The sequence below is a fragment of the Papio anubis genome, chromosome 12, assembly GCF_008728515.1.
Source record: "Papio anubis isolate 15944 chromosome 12, Panubis1.0, whole genome shotgun sequence".
NCBI classification, from domain to species: Eukaryota; Metazoa; Chordata; class Mammalia; order Primates; family Cercopithecidae; genus Papio; species Papio anubis.
Genome location: NC_044987.1, coordinates 75,816,595 through 75,829,550, shown reverse-complemented (window position 1 = coordinate 75,829,550; position 12,956 = coordinate 75,816,595). Strand labels below are relative to the sequence as shown.

At 37.3% G+C, this 12,956-nt stretch overlaps 1 protein-coding gene and 1 pseudogene across 7 annotated transcripts in view; both read left to right on the top strand.

Annotated features, from left to right (window-relative positions):
* The window catches only part of SOX6 (SRY-box transcription factor 6), a 766,932-nt gene that overhangs the window by 243,945 nt on the left and 510,031 nt on the right, over positions 1-12,956 (top strand). For all 7 annotated transcript variants that reach the window (XM_021926880.2, XM_021926862.2, XM_021926864.2 and 4 more), the window contains one exon: positions 10,892-10,965. The gene's annotated coding sequence lies outside the window, so the exon portion shown is untranslated. The remainder of the gene's footprint in view (positions 1-10,891; positions 10,966-12,956) is intronic.
* LOC101015889 lies at positions 1,887-3,940 on the top strand (annotated as a pseudogene).

Here is a 12,956-nt window from a genome sequence, read left to right as displayed (position 1 = left end):
GAATGCTTAAAATTAGATTAATGGGCCAACTCTCAGAATCATAGAATTGATTGGTTTGGGTGGAGCTTTAATAATCTTTAAAATTATTTTATTTTATTTTATTTTTGAGGTGGAGTCTCGTTCTGTCACCCAGGCCAGAGTGCAGTGGCACAATCTTGGTTCACTGCTGCCTGTGTCTCCCGGGTTCAAGTGATTCTTATGCCTCAGACTCCTGAGTAGCCAGGACTACCATGCCCGGCCAATCTTTATATTTTTAGTAGAGATGGGGTTTCACCACGTTGGCCAGGCTGGTCTCGAACTTCTGACCTCAAGTGATTCGCCCACCTTGGCCTCCCAAAGTGCTGGGATTACAGACATGAGCCACCGCACCCGCTCACAAATTTTTTATTTTAATAAGCACTCTAAGCAGTTCTGATATAGATAGTCTGTGGATTTTGTTTTGATAATGACTTTTTTCCTCCAGACCTACTCATACAGGACCCTTTGCCTTTTTAAAAACTATTATTATTAACTAGTTATCTCTGAAATCACACAGGCTGTAAGAAAAAAGATCTTAAAAAAAAAAGATCTTAAAAATAACAAAAGTTATTTCAAAGAAGTTTATTTTGATAAGAAAAGCAACGGGCATGAAGGAATAAAAGAGAACAAGTTTATTAGGTGAAAAGTTACCAAATATATTCTTTTTTACTCACTGTGAAATTTTTATTTGATTTTTGTCAGGTTGTCATGCTGCCTTGTGTTTATAAAGTATGTGGAATATTTCTTTCTTTCTTTTTTTTTTGAGACGGATTCTTGCTCTGTTGCCCAGGCTGGAGTGCAGTGGTGCGATCTCGGCCCACTGCAAGCTCCGCCTCCTGGGTTCACGCCATTCTCCCGCCTCAGCCTCCCGAGTAGCTGGGACTACAGGCGCCCGCTACTATGCCTGGCTAATTTATTTTTGTATTTTTAGTAGGGAAGGTGTTAGCCAGGATGGTCTCGATCTCCTGACCTCATGATCGGCCTGCCTCAGCCTCCCAAAGTGCTGGGATTACAGGCGTGAGCCACCGCGCCCGGCCGGAATATTTCTTTAGTGAAGATGTCAGAATACAAATTTTGGGGATTAAGTCACATGGTGATTCTGTAAATAGTTTTTGGAAGCTTGTGGTCTGTAATTTGATCTTGGTTCATAATGATAAGCTGCCTTTGTAAAATACCTTTATAAAGTAATGACATGGGGTCTTCTAAATATTCCCGCCCTTCCTCTCCCCTCCCCTCTCCTCTCCTGCCCTCCCCTTCCCTTCCCTTTCCTTCCCTTCCCTTTTCTGAGACAGGATCTCACTCTGTTGCCCAGGGTAGAATGCAGTGGCGTCATCTTAATTCACTGCAGCCCCAACCTCCTGTGCTCAAGTGGGCTTCCTGCCTCAGCTTCCTGAGTAGCTGGGACTACAGGTGTGTGTCACCATGCCTGGCTATTTTTTTTTTTGAGACAGAGTCTTGCCCTGTCACCCAGGCTGGAGTGCAGTGGCAAGATCTCAGCTCACTGCAACCTCCACCTCCAGGGTTCAAGCAATTCTCCTGCCTCAGCCTCCCAAGTAACTAGGATTATAGCCACGCGCCACCATGCCCAGCTTAGTTTCTGTATCTTTAGTAGAGATGGGGTTTCAGCATGTTGGCCAGGCTGGTGTCGAACTCCTGACCTCATGACCTGCCCACCTTGGCCTCCCAAAGTGCTGCGGTTACAGGTGTGAGCCACTGCACCTGGCTGCCTGGCTAATTTTTAAATTTCTTTTGTAGAGACGGGGGACCAGGATGGTTTTGAACTCTTCACCTTAAACGACCCTCCCACCTCGGCCTCCCAAAGTGCTGGGATAACACGTGTGAATCACTGCACCTGGCCCTCATTTTTTTTTTTTTTTTTTGTGTAGACACTCTTTTTATACTGACCACTTTGTTCATAGATAGCTCTTATTGAATTATTCTTTCAGGAGAGCAGTAAAGTGTTGGCAGTTGTAAAAATGTGTCAAATTTATGCAATCCTATCTCTGATTTACAATTCAGCTACACATGTTGGCAGAGGTGAACTGGTGGGCCTAAGGAAATGCAACAATAATTCCTCCTCTCTTCACCCTGAAATACCTTGATCCTGACCATATAATTTATTAAAGTAGGCTTAGGGTATGTTACATTAAAGTGTAAAGGTATTCTTCCTAGTGGGTGTGGATAGTATAAAGTTGTAGAATCTTAGAGTGGTAGTGACTTTAGAGGAGAACTGATACAGCAGTTCCTGAATACCAGTCTCCATCTAGGCCAACTGTAACAGTCACCTCCAGAGCTTTTAAAAAAATGTAAACTCCTGGTCCACTCAAGGAGATTTTGGTTTAGGAAGTCTGGAGTGGGGCCCAGAAATTTGAACTTTATAAAAGATTTTTAGGTGATTATATAATCAGCTAAGTTTTGGTACAACTTTAAACTCTGTAAGAATTCTTTCTACAACATTCTTGGTAAAGAGTCATGCAGTCTCAACTTTGACAACTTCTATTTGATGAAGCAACTTATTTCATTGCTTTAAAAGATTTATCTTGGACTGTACTAGGCACAGTTCTGGGTGGGAGTCTGGGGAGTGCAGCAGCCATGGCCAGCCACCTTGTGCTCAACAACGGTACCAGGATGCTCATCCTGGGGCTGGGCACCTGGAAGCCCCCTCCATGCCAGGTGACTGAGGCTGTGAAGGTGGCCATCGATATTGGGTACTGCCACCTCGACTGTGCCCATGTGTGCCAGAATGAAAATGAGGTGGAGGTGGCCATTCAGGAGAAGCTCAGGGAGCAGGTGGTGAAGTGTAAGGAGCTCTTCGTTGTCAGTAAGTTGTGGTGCATGTGCCATGAGAAGGGCCTGGTGAAAGGAGCCTGCCAGAAGACGCTCAGTGGCCTGAAGCTGGACCACCTGGACCTTTACCTTATTCACTGGCCAACTGGCTTTAAGCCTTGGAAGGATGAATCAGGCAGTGTGGTTCCCAGTGACACCAACATTCTGGACACATGGGCGGCCATGGAAGAGCTGGTGGATGAAGGGCTAGTGAAAGCTATTGGCATCTCCAACTTCAACCATTTCCAGGTGGAGAGGATCTTAAACAAACCTGACTTAAACGATAAGCCTGTGGTTAACCAGATTGAGTGCTACCCGTACTTCACTCAGGAGAAGTTAATCCAGTACTGCCAGCCCAAAGGCATTGTGGCGACTGCCTACAGCCCCCTCGGCTCTCCCTATAGGTACTGGGCCAAGCTCGAGGACCCTTCCCTCCTGGAGGATCCCAGGATCAAGGCGATCACAGCCAAGCACAATAAAACTACAGCCCAGGTCCTGATCCGGCTCCCCATGCAGAGGAACTTGGTGGTGATCCCCAAATCTGTGACACCAGAACGCATTGTTGAGAACGTTAAGGTCTTTAACTTTGAACTGAGCACCCAGGATGTGACCACCTCACTCAGCTACAACAGGAACTGGAGGATCTGTGCCTTGGTGAGCTGTGCTTGCCACAAGGATTACCCCTTCCATGAAGAGTTTTGAAGCTGTGGTTGCCTGCTCATCCCTAAGTGACCTATACCTGTGTTTCCTGCCTCATTTGTTTTCATTGCAAAGGTAGTATGGCCTGTGTCACTCAGCAGTGGGACAGCAAACTGTAGAGTGGCCAGCAAACTGTAGAGTGGCCAGCAAGGGTGTGTCCAGCTTGATGTTGGATCTAAAGAGCCCTGTCAGTAGAGTAGAGGTCTCTTCCAGTTTGCTTTGCCCTTCTTTTTGCCCTGCTGGGGAAAGTACAACCTGAATACCCTTTTCTGACCAAAGGGAAGCAAAATCTACCAGGTCAAAATAGTGCAAGTAACAGTTGAGTTTTGACTGCTTGGAACTGTAACCCTTTCAGCAAGACTTCTCTTTGCCTCAAATAAAAAGTGCTTTTGTGAGCTTGAAAAAAAAAAAAAAGGTTTATCTTGGACTGAACTACAACCTACCACTTTGTAATTTCCAGCCACAAGTATTGTTCTTTCTTTGGGAAGGAGGAAAAAGAAACTAATTTTGATCAGCATTTACTATATTATATTTTCTGTGCTAGGTATCATTGCCTCTTACTGTATGCTTGAAAAAACTAAGGTAATTTCCTTGGCTGCAAAATGGAGTATCCGAGTAGATCAGTAGTTATCAAAATGTGGCCTGTGGACACAGGGGATCCCTGAGACCCTTTCAGAGGGCGTGTTGTCAAAACTATTTTCATCATAATGGGAAATTGCTGGTTGCCTTTTTCACTGTATTGACATTTGCACTGAGTATGCAGAGCAATTTTGCATTAAAACTGCTGGTGCCTTAGCACACATTAAGACAGTGGCACCAAATTATGTTAGTAGTCATTGAATTCTTTATTATTACCACTCATGAAAACAAACAAACAAAAAGCCAGTTTCACTTAAGAGCATTGTAGATGAAACAGTAAAATTATTAATTTTATTAACTCTTGACCCTTCTTTAATACTCTATGTGCTGAAATGGGAAGTATGTATAAGGCACTTACACTACATACCCAAGTATGATGGTTATCTTGAGGAAAATCACTTGTAATTGAGTTGAACTAACTACTTTTTTCAAAGAACACCATTTTTTACTTGAAAGAACAACTAACAAACACACAATGGTTATTTAGACTTAAAAACCTGGCAGACATATTCTCAAAAATGAACAAAGTGAGCCTGCCTATTTTGAGGAAAGCAAGTGACACTTTTTTGTCAATAAAATTTGAGCTTCCAAGAGCAAATGAGTAGTTTGGAAAGCTTTTACCCACCACCACAATCATGATTGCTTCCCAATACTTAAAAACCTTTCTGATAAGATTGAGTGGTGATATTAAGAAATGTGGTTTTAACAATATTGCATAATAGAACATGTCAATGTTTTAAACTCAGTGAGCCAATGTTTCTCAAATGAAGTAATGTATGGTGTTACAAAGTCAGGTATAGCTAAAAGATCCATTTAAAGGTGATTTGATTTTAGAGTAATGGAATACAAAAAGTTTATTGATATTCAAGTTTTAGATTCCATATTGCAATTAACTTTTGAGAAATGATTACTTGTCAAATTTTGATGTAATATAAAAGAATAGCCACAATTATTTGAAAAGGCTATTAAAACATTCTGCCTCTTTCTATCTGTGTGAAAATGGATACTTTTCATGTACTTCCACCAAACCAACATATCACAACAGATTGAATGCAGTAGCACCTGTGATAATCTAGCTGTCTTTTTCTAAACCGGACATTTAAGAGATTTGCAAAAATGTAAAGCAATGCTAGTTTTCTCTCTCTTTTTTTTATTTTGGAAATTATGCTTATATTTCATAAAATACTTTATAATACTATGTAATAGGTTCATTATTGTTATTTAAAATAACTATTTAAAAAATTTAAAGTTTAATTTCTAATATAGTAAGTATTGATAAATGTAACAATAGCTCTTTGGGACCCTCAATACTTTTTAGGACTGTAAGGGAGTCCTGAGACCTAAGAGTTTGATAACCACTGGACTCCATGATCTCCAAGTTCATTCCAACCACTATCATTGAACATGCAACCATTCTATTGTAACATGGTTTCCATAAAGTTTCCCAGCCATTCTCCTCTGAATGCTTTGCCAATGTCCCTTCTAAGTGGTGGCCCTCAATACCAAAATAATATTGAAGAGATATAGGTTGAGCAACATAGAATACATGAATAAGCTATTATGAGGTGGCTTCAATAATAACTACCTTTGGAGATCTTTAAGAATAGGAGAAATTCCTATTTCTTTAAGGAAGCAAGTTCTTCCAGAACAGCAGAGTGGTGGACTAGGTAGCATCTTAAATTGTCTTCCTTGATACCTCACAAATACTCCAACCTTTTGCATTAGGAGACACAATTTTCTATTCAGTATTGTGATGTTTTTAATTATTAACATCTCCATTTTAAAAAAATACTGGACATTAGCTTAATGTCAGTTCTACTGAAAGTCAAATTTTACATTTTATTATTTATAGTTAATTCAAATTCTGCATAATTTAATATGATTATTAAGGAAAAAGAAAACTAAGCATTATGTAGTTCAAGAAACATGGGTTTAATCTAGTAAAGCCGTAAGCAAAAAAAGTGATAATAACAGTGAAGAATTGAAATTTTTAAATTGATAGAGCTTTGGAGGAAATAGCAATAGTTTTAATGCAACAATCACATCTCCTGGAAAACCCACTTCAATTTGCATACAGGATATTTTTAATGTGTAATTTTTATTTTGATATATGAAAGACCAGGCATTGATATTTTCCTAAAAGTTAGTTGAGAGAATCAATGCTTTGAAGACAGTTGTTTTAATTCAGTGGCTCACTATGTATAATATTAGTAAAATCAATGCATCAATAAATTTAAAAAATTATTTAATTCTTGACTTCAGTTTTAATCATGCAATGCTACAATTTAATGTAAAAGCAGACAAAATTTGTTGCAGGTGTTTTGGAAGCACTTTAGTACTTTAAATAATACCTCAGAATCACTGAATCTCAGGGCTGTAAGGTCATTTAGTACAACCACCCATTTGATACTTGAACTTTCTTGCTAACTCAAATAATAAAAAGAAGGTAAGGGGAGGGGTGTTACTAAAAACAGAAGTGGGTTTGGCTTAAAGACAGGCTTTAGGCAGGATTTAAAAATGTAGCTTGAAAGCTTTTAAAGTCTAATTATACAGGGAGGTGGCAATGTTTTTATTTGCTATTTACCTTTGATCTATTACCTATTTTTGGTAGAGTGGGACAAGCTTTTGTGAAAATGTTTATGGTTTCTTCATTTGATGTTAAGATACTCATTTGAAGTTGCCCTGTAATTTTGAGGGTTTTTAAAACTAATATTAATGTTTGGCTTTTGCCCCCAGACTAATAGCAAGTTATCCTAGATCTGGGTGATTTCTTTTGAATCTCTAAGTGATGTACTGGATTTAGAAATAGCTTCCTCATTTTGGCACACATTAGACATGCTAAGTATAAAAAATCTAAATAATATCAAACCATAAGAATAAGAAAGTAAAAATAACCTATGGCACCCTGCCCAATGTTAATATTTTTGTTAAATTATATTTTGTGAAACTTATACATGCATATATATTTGATTTTCACATAAATGTTTGATATTCTATAAATTGGTGGGCTTTTATTATACACATATTTTTTATTCAACAATGTATTATGGCAATCTTTTTTGTCAATAAATATAGATTTATATAATGATTTTTAATAATTACAGGGTAGTGTTATATGTTTGTAGCACAATTTACTTATTCAGTCAATTCCTAATTCTGGCTATTATAAAAAACTGTAGTGAACATACATATTAAATGTGTGTATCTTTTATCATATTTATAATGAGCTCCTTAAGATAATTTTTGAAAGTAGCGTTGAAATCTCAAAGGATATGGACAGTAAAAGTTTTAAAACTTATTATAAAATTGCCATTCAGAAAAGTCATACATTTATAATCCCATCAATAGTACCTGAAAGTGCTTATTTTTCCACACTCTCACCAATACCAGTTTTTGTCCAGTTTATAAAATGTTTTGCCAGTATTATGAGTGAAAATATTTTATTTACATTTATTTGGCTATTTGGGAGATTATACACATTTTCATATTATTGGACATTTGCATTTCTTCATTTGTACACTTCTTTGTATCCCTTGTTTTTTTTTTTTTTGAGACAGAGTCTCGCTCTGTCACCCAGGTTGGAGTGCAGTAATGCAATCTCGGCTCACTGCAACCTCCGCCTCCCAGGTTCAAGTGATTCTCATGTCTCAGTCTCCTGAGTAGCTGGGATTACAGGTGTGCACCACCACGCCTGGCTAATTTTTGTATTTTTAGTAGAAACAGGGTTTCGCCATGTTAACCAGGTTGGTATCAAACTCCTGGCCTCAAGTGATCTGCCTGCCTCGGCCTCCCAAAGTGTTGGGATTACAGGCATGAGCCACTGCGCTTGGCCCCTTGTGCATTATTATATTGAAGTATATGTAGTAATGCATTTTTTATTTAGTACATTAAGAATATGTTAAAGACTTGCTGACTAAATATTATGGAGCAAATTACCACCATGGTCAGATGTGTAATAGACTATGACCCAGCTCAGATTATTGATTGTTTGAAATCCTTGATGGGAAAGGCCTTTTTTTTTTTAATTTAAAATTTTTGTGTTCTTACTGTCCAGTGTGATCTTTAACCCATGATCACTCTCTGCTGAATGTATAAATGAGCAAATAGAGAACTGGAACAATCCATGGGTGATTACGTGTTCTGAGGATTCGTTTTACCAAACAGATTGAGATTTTCCAGAACACATAATGATTTGCTCTGGCATTTCCTTCTCTATCTTTTCACATTTGTGCTGCCCTCAGGACCATAGTGACTGCTTTTATTTTTGGAAATGTCTTTTTAAGATAAACTTTCCTAGTTCTTAAAAAAGTACCTATTTCAATTGTGTGTGTATTATTCTTAACTCTTTGCCCCTCATAAAATGTTGCTTGTTTAGCCTTCAGTTATCTGCCTGCAGAAGTATGCATTAAAGTCATTTTAAAAATTATGTAGTAATGAACTCTTTGACCATAGGAACTTATTTTTTTAAATTCTTTGCTCTAAACTTCACCAATAGTGCAAATCAGTTGATAATGAGATTCACAGTTGCTTTAAACATATGTAGCACGACTGCACTGATATGATGAATAAGATTTATTGACTTTGTATTGGTGTATGTGAAAATATTATTTGTTTTAAATGTCTGGAATCTGACTTGTTCCAAAATTAAAAATATTTCTAGAGTTAGAGATCTTAATTCAAGATAGCTCATTGATTAAAAAATTAAATCTACCCTAACCGCAATATTTTCTGGTCGCATTTTCTTTTAGCTCCCCATCCTTTATGTGGAAGTGAAGGGATAGGATGTATCATGTATCTTGCATAATTCCAATTAATGCTTTTAAAAAAGTATTTGCCAGAAAAGCAAGGTGTGGTATTTTAAAATGTATAAGTACTAAAACTTCTTTTGGATTCTTCTAGAATTTAGACTTTTGGATATATAGCATTTTGCTATAAAATTTATTTAGTGGGTAACTTCTTTGTAAGGAAATTATAATTTATAATTCAGCAGGGGATGGCATGTGAGGATGGTTTGAATCAGAACCAGTACTCTTTGATGGTTTTGGATAATATACACAGTGTGTCCAGGTAGGCTTGTCTGGTGTCCCAGATAAAATTACTCTCCCAGATCCCTAAACAGCAGAAGCAATGAGGAAGAAAAGGGTATAATGCCAAAAATTAATAACAGAGCTACATCCCCCTGGCCAGACTGTCCTGTACTTCTAGCACTGTGAAAATTGGCATTACAGAATTGCTGGAAACTGGTGAAACTAGAGTGGGGAAGCCCTGAGGCACCATTTCCTACAAGGACAAGAAGGTCTAGTGAAGAAGTCTAATGGGTATATTAGCTGTTGATGCTTAAAGCTGTTCAAATGCCCACACCTTTGTCATCTATTAATCTTTAAAAAAATTAAAACAATATTTTTAGAGATGGGGTCTCACCATGTTGCCTAGGCTGGTCTTGAACCCTGGACTCAAGCAAACCACTTGTCTCAGCCTCCCAAAGTATTGGGATTACAGGTGTGAGCCACTGCACCTGGCTCTATTATCTATCAATCTTGACTAGAAAATAGAATAAATTACCTGATCATTTAGGTAAAGCATATTTTAGGGGTTGGAGAGGGCTGAGTTAGATATTTATTTCATATTTCATCTTAATTTCAGATGCTATACCTAATCTGTTAAGGTCATTTGTGCTATAATTGCAAAGTTGGGTGCAGTGGTTCCTACAAATGATGTTGATCAAGATCCATTGTTTTTCAGAAGGATTTTATTTAAATCTAGTTAGCTGTAACTAACCTAGATATTTGCTGGCTATATTTAAAAACTGCAGATTGAATCAAACCAGTCCCTAGAGCCTAGGAAAGTTCCTGACCTAAATTAGGAACCCAAGCTCTATTATTATTTTTTGATGACTACTACTCATAGCCATGCTCACATTTTTGAAAGAATACAGCCTCTGTAACAAAGTTTCTTTGTTTTAATGGAGCTAAAAATATGCTGTATTTAGACCAAACAATAAAAATAAACTACCAAACTACCTTCTAATGCATGGGGGTCCTGGATAGAGGAAATCATAGGCATTTAGAGGCATAAAATGACTCTTTGTATGTTAAAAATTTGTATAAGGCTAGCTCTGTGTGTTTTAGTTGCATCTGTTACTTCTTCAGTGAGAATAAAGTATATGTGAGCAAAAGAATTTTGAATTGAATTATGGCTTATACAGAATGCATCATATATAATAGCCTAAGCATCTTATGGGTTCCACACCTAGGTAGAACAAACACTTCATTCTTTCTTATTAATTCTACCTACAAGATATTCCTGTCAGACACATTTAAGATATTCTCTGTGAAGCTAATTCATTTCAACTTGCAGACATATATTAAATGTTTTTCAAATATAAATTATAAGCCTATTTCTTTCTTTCTTTCTCTTAAAAATTTTTTCCCTTTTATTCTTACTTATTTGTACTTTTAACACCTACTTTATTACCGATTTTTTTTAAAAAGAGCAATATTGGATGGAGATCTGGTATTCTTAGATGTAGAACAATGAAATAATTGTTTCTTTTGGCATTATCATTTTGGAAAAAGTTATTAGAGTAGATGGGGATAACTACATGAGTTAAAAATCATATGATTTGTAGCCAGAATGTATACTTCTTTCATAAAGCATATAAATGCAATTTACTTACCCTTTTTAATTTCATTTTCTATTAAATTTTCAGGTCACTTTCATGAATTCAAAGGCAATTTACCAGTGATTTCTGGGTGCTGGGGCTGATATTTTTTGTGCATATTTGTAAGTATTGGTTTATTACTTTTCTCATTGTGCAATGAAACAGTTACAGTTTGTAAACAAGTTCTTAACTCCTAGTATGTGTGATTTTTATTAGTTTTTTTGCGATTGTTTTGTAATTATTATTTTTTGATAAGTGTTTTCTTGGGAGGAGCATACAAAAAAGTACCAGCTGGTAAAAAAGCCTCAATTTATTGTAATTTCCAGTGAAGTAACACAATGCAGGGCCCATTATAATAAGCTTAAAGAATAAATATCTTACTCTTTGAGAATAGGGCTCAATTGTAGGAATGAGTTATCTTAAAGAGTCTAGTCTATATACACATGAATAATTTACACTGATAACTTCTGCTAGTCTTCTGGTTGGCTGTACTTGAAAAGTGCTATGTGCCTGTGCCCATAGAAAATATGTGAGACAGTATAGAATTCAAAGAGCTGTTAGCACATGAGGAGATAATGTACAGGTATATCTCGTTTTATTGCACTTTGTTTTATTGTGCTTTGCAGATTTTTTAAAAAACAAATTAGAGGTTTATGGCAACCCTGCATTGAGCAAGTCTATTGGCACCATTTTTCCAACAGCATGTGCTCACTTCATGTCTCTCTGTTACATTTTCATAATTCTCACAATATTTCAAACTGTCTCATTATTATTATGTCTATTATGATGATCTGTAATTAGTGATCTTGATGTTACTATTGTAATTATTATGGGGCCCCACCAAACAAGCCCATATAAGGTGGTGAACTTGTGTGTATTGTGTGTATTCTGATTGTTCCACCAACTGGCTGTTCTTCTATCCCTCTCCTTCTCATTGAGCCACCCTATTCTCTGAGGCACAACAATATTGAGATTGGGCCAGTTAATAACCCTACAATGACCTCTAAGTGTTCAAGTGAAAGGAAGAGCAGCACATTAAAGAATCACATTAAATCAACAGTTACAAATGACTCAACTTTGTGAGGAAGGCATGTTGAAAGCTGAGACAGGTCAAAAGCTAGGCCTCTTGTACCAGTTAGCCAAGTTGTGAATTCAAAGGGAAAGTTCTTGAAGGAAATGCAAAGTGCTACTCCAGTGAATTATGAATGATAAGAAAGCAAAATAGCCTCATTGCTGATATGGAGAAAGTTTGAGTGGTCTGGATAGAAGACCAAATGAGCCACAACATTCCCTTAAACCAAAGCATAATCCAGAGTAAGGCCTTAACTGTCTTCAATTTTTGTGAAGGCAGAGAGAAGGGAGGAAGCTTCAGAAGAAAGTTTGAAGCTAGCAGAGATTGGTTCACAGGATTTAAGGAAAATAGCAGTCTCCATAACATAAAAGTAAATGTGACACAGCAAGTGCTGATGGAGAAGCTGCAGCAAGTTATCCAGAAGATCTAGGTAAGACCATTGAGGAAGGTGACTACATCAAACCACAGACTTTCAATGTAGATCAAATAGCCTTATGTGGGAAGAAGATGCTATCTAGGACTTTGATAGCCAGAAAGGAAAGTCAGTGCCTGGCTTCCAAGGACAGGTGGATACTTTTGTTAGAGGCTAATGCGGCTGGTGAATTTAAGTTGAGAGCCAATGCTTATTTACCATTCTGAAAATCTTAGGGCCTTTAGGAATTAACTCTGCCTGTGCTCTATAAATGGAATAAGGAAGCCTGAGTGACAGCACACTTGTTTATAGCATGGTTTACTGAGTCTTTTAAGCCCACCGTTGAGACCTACTACTCAGGAAAAAAGATTCCTTTAGAGATGTTATTACTCATTGACAATGCACCTAGCCATCAAGAGCTCAGATGGAGATGTACATGGAGATTATTGTTGTTTTCATGCCTGCTACCTCAGCATCCATTCTGTAGGCCATGGATCAAGGAGTAATTTCAACTTTCAAGTCTTATTATTTCAGAAGTACATTTTATAAGGCTGTGGTTGCCATACATAGTAATTCTGCTAATGGATCTGAGCAACGTAAATTGAAAACTTTATAGGAAGGAGTCACCA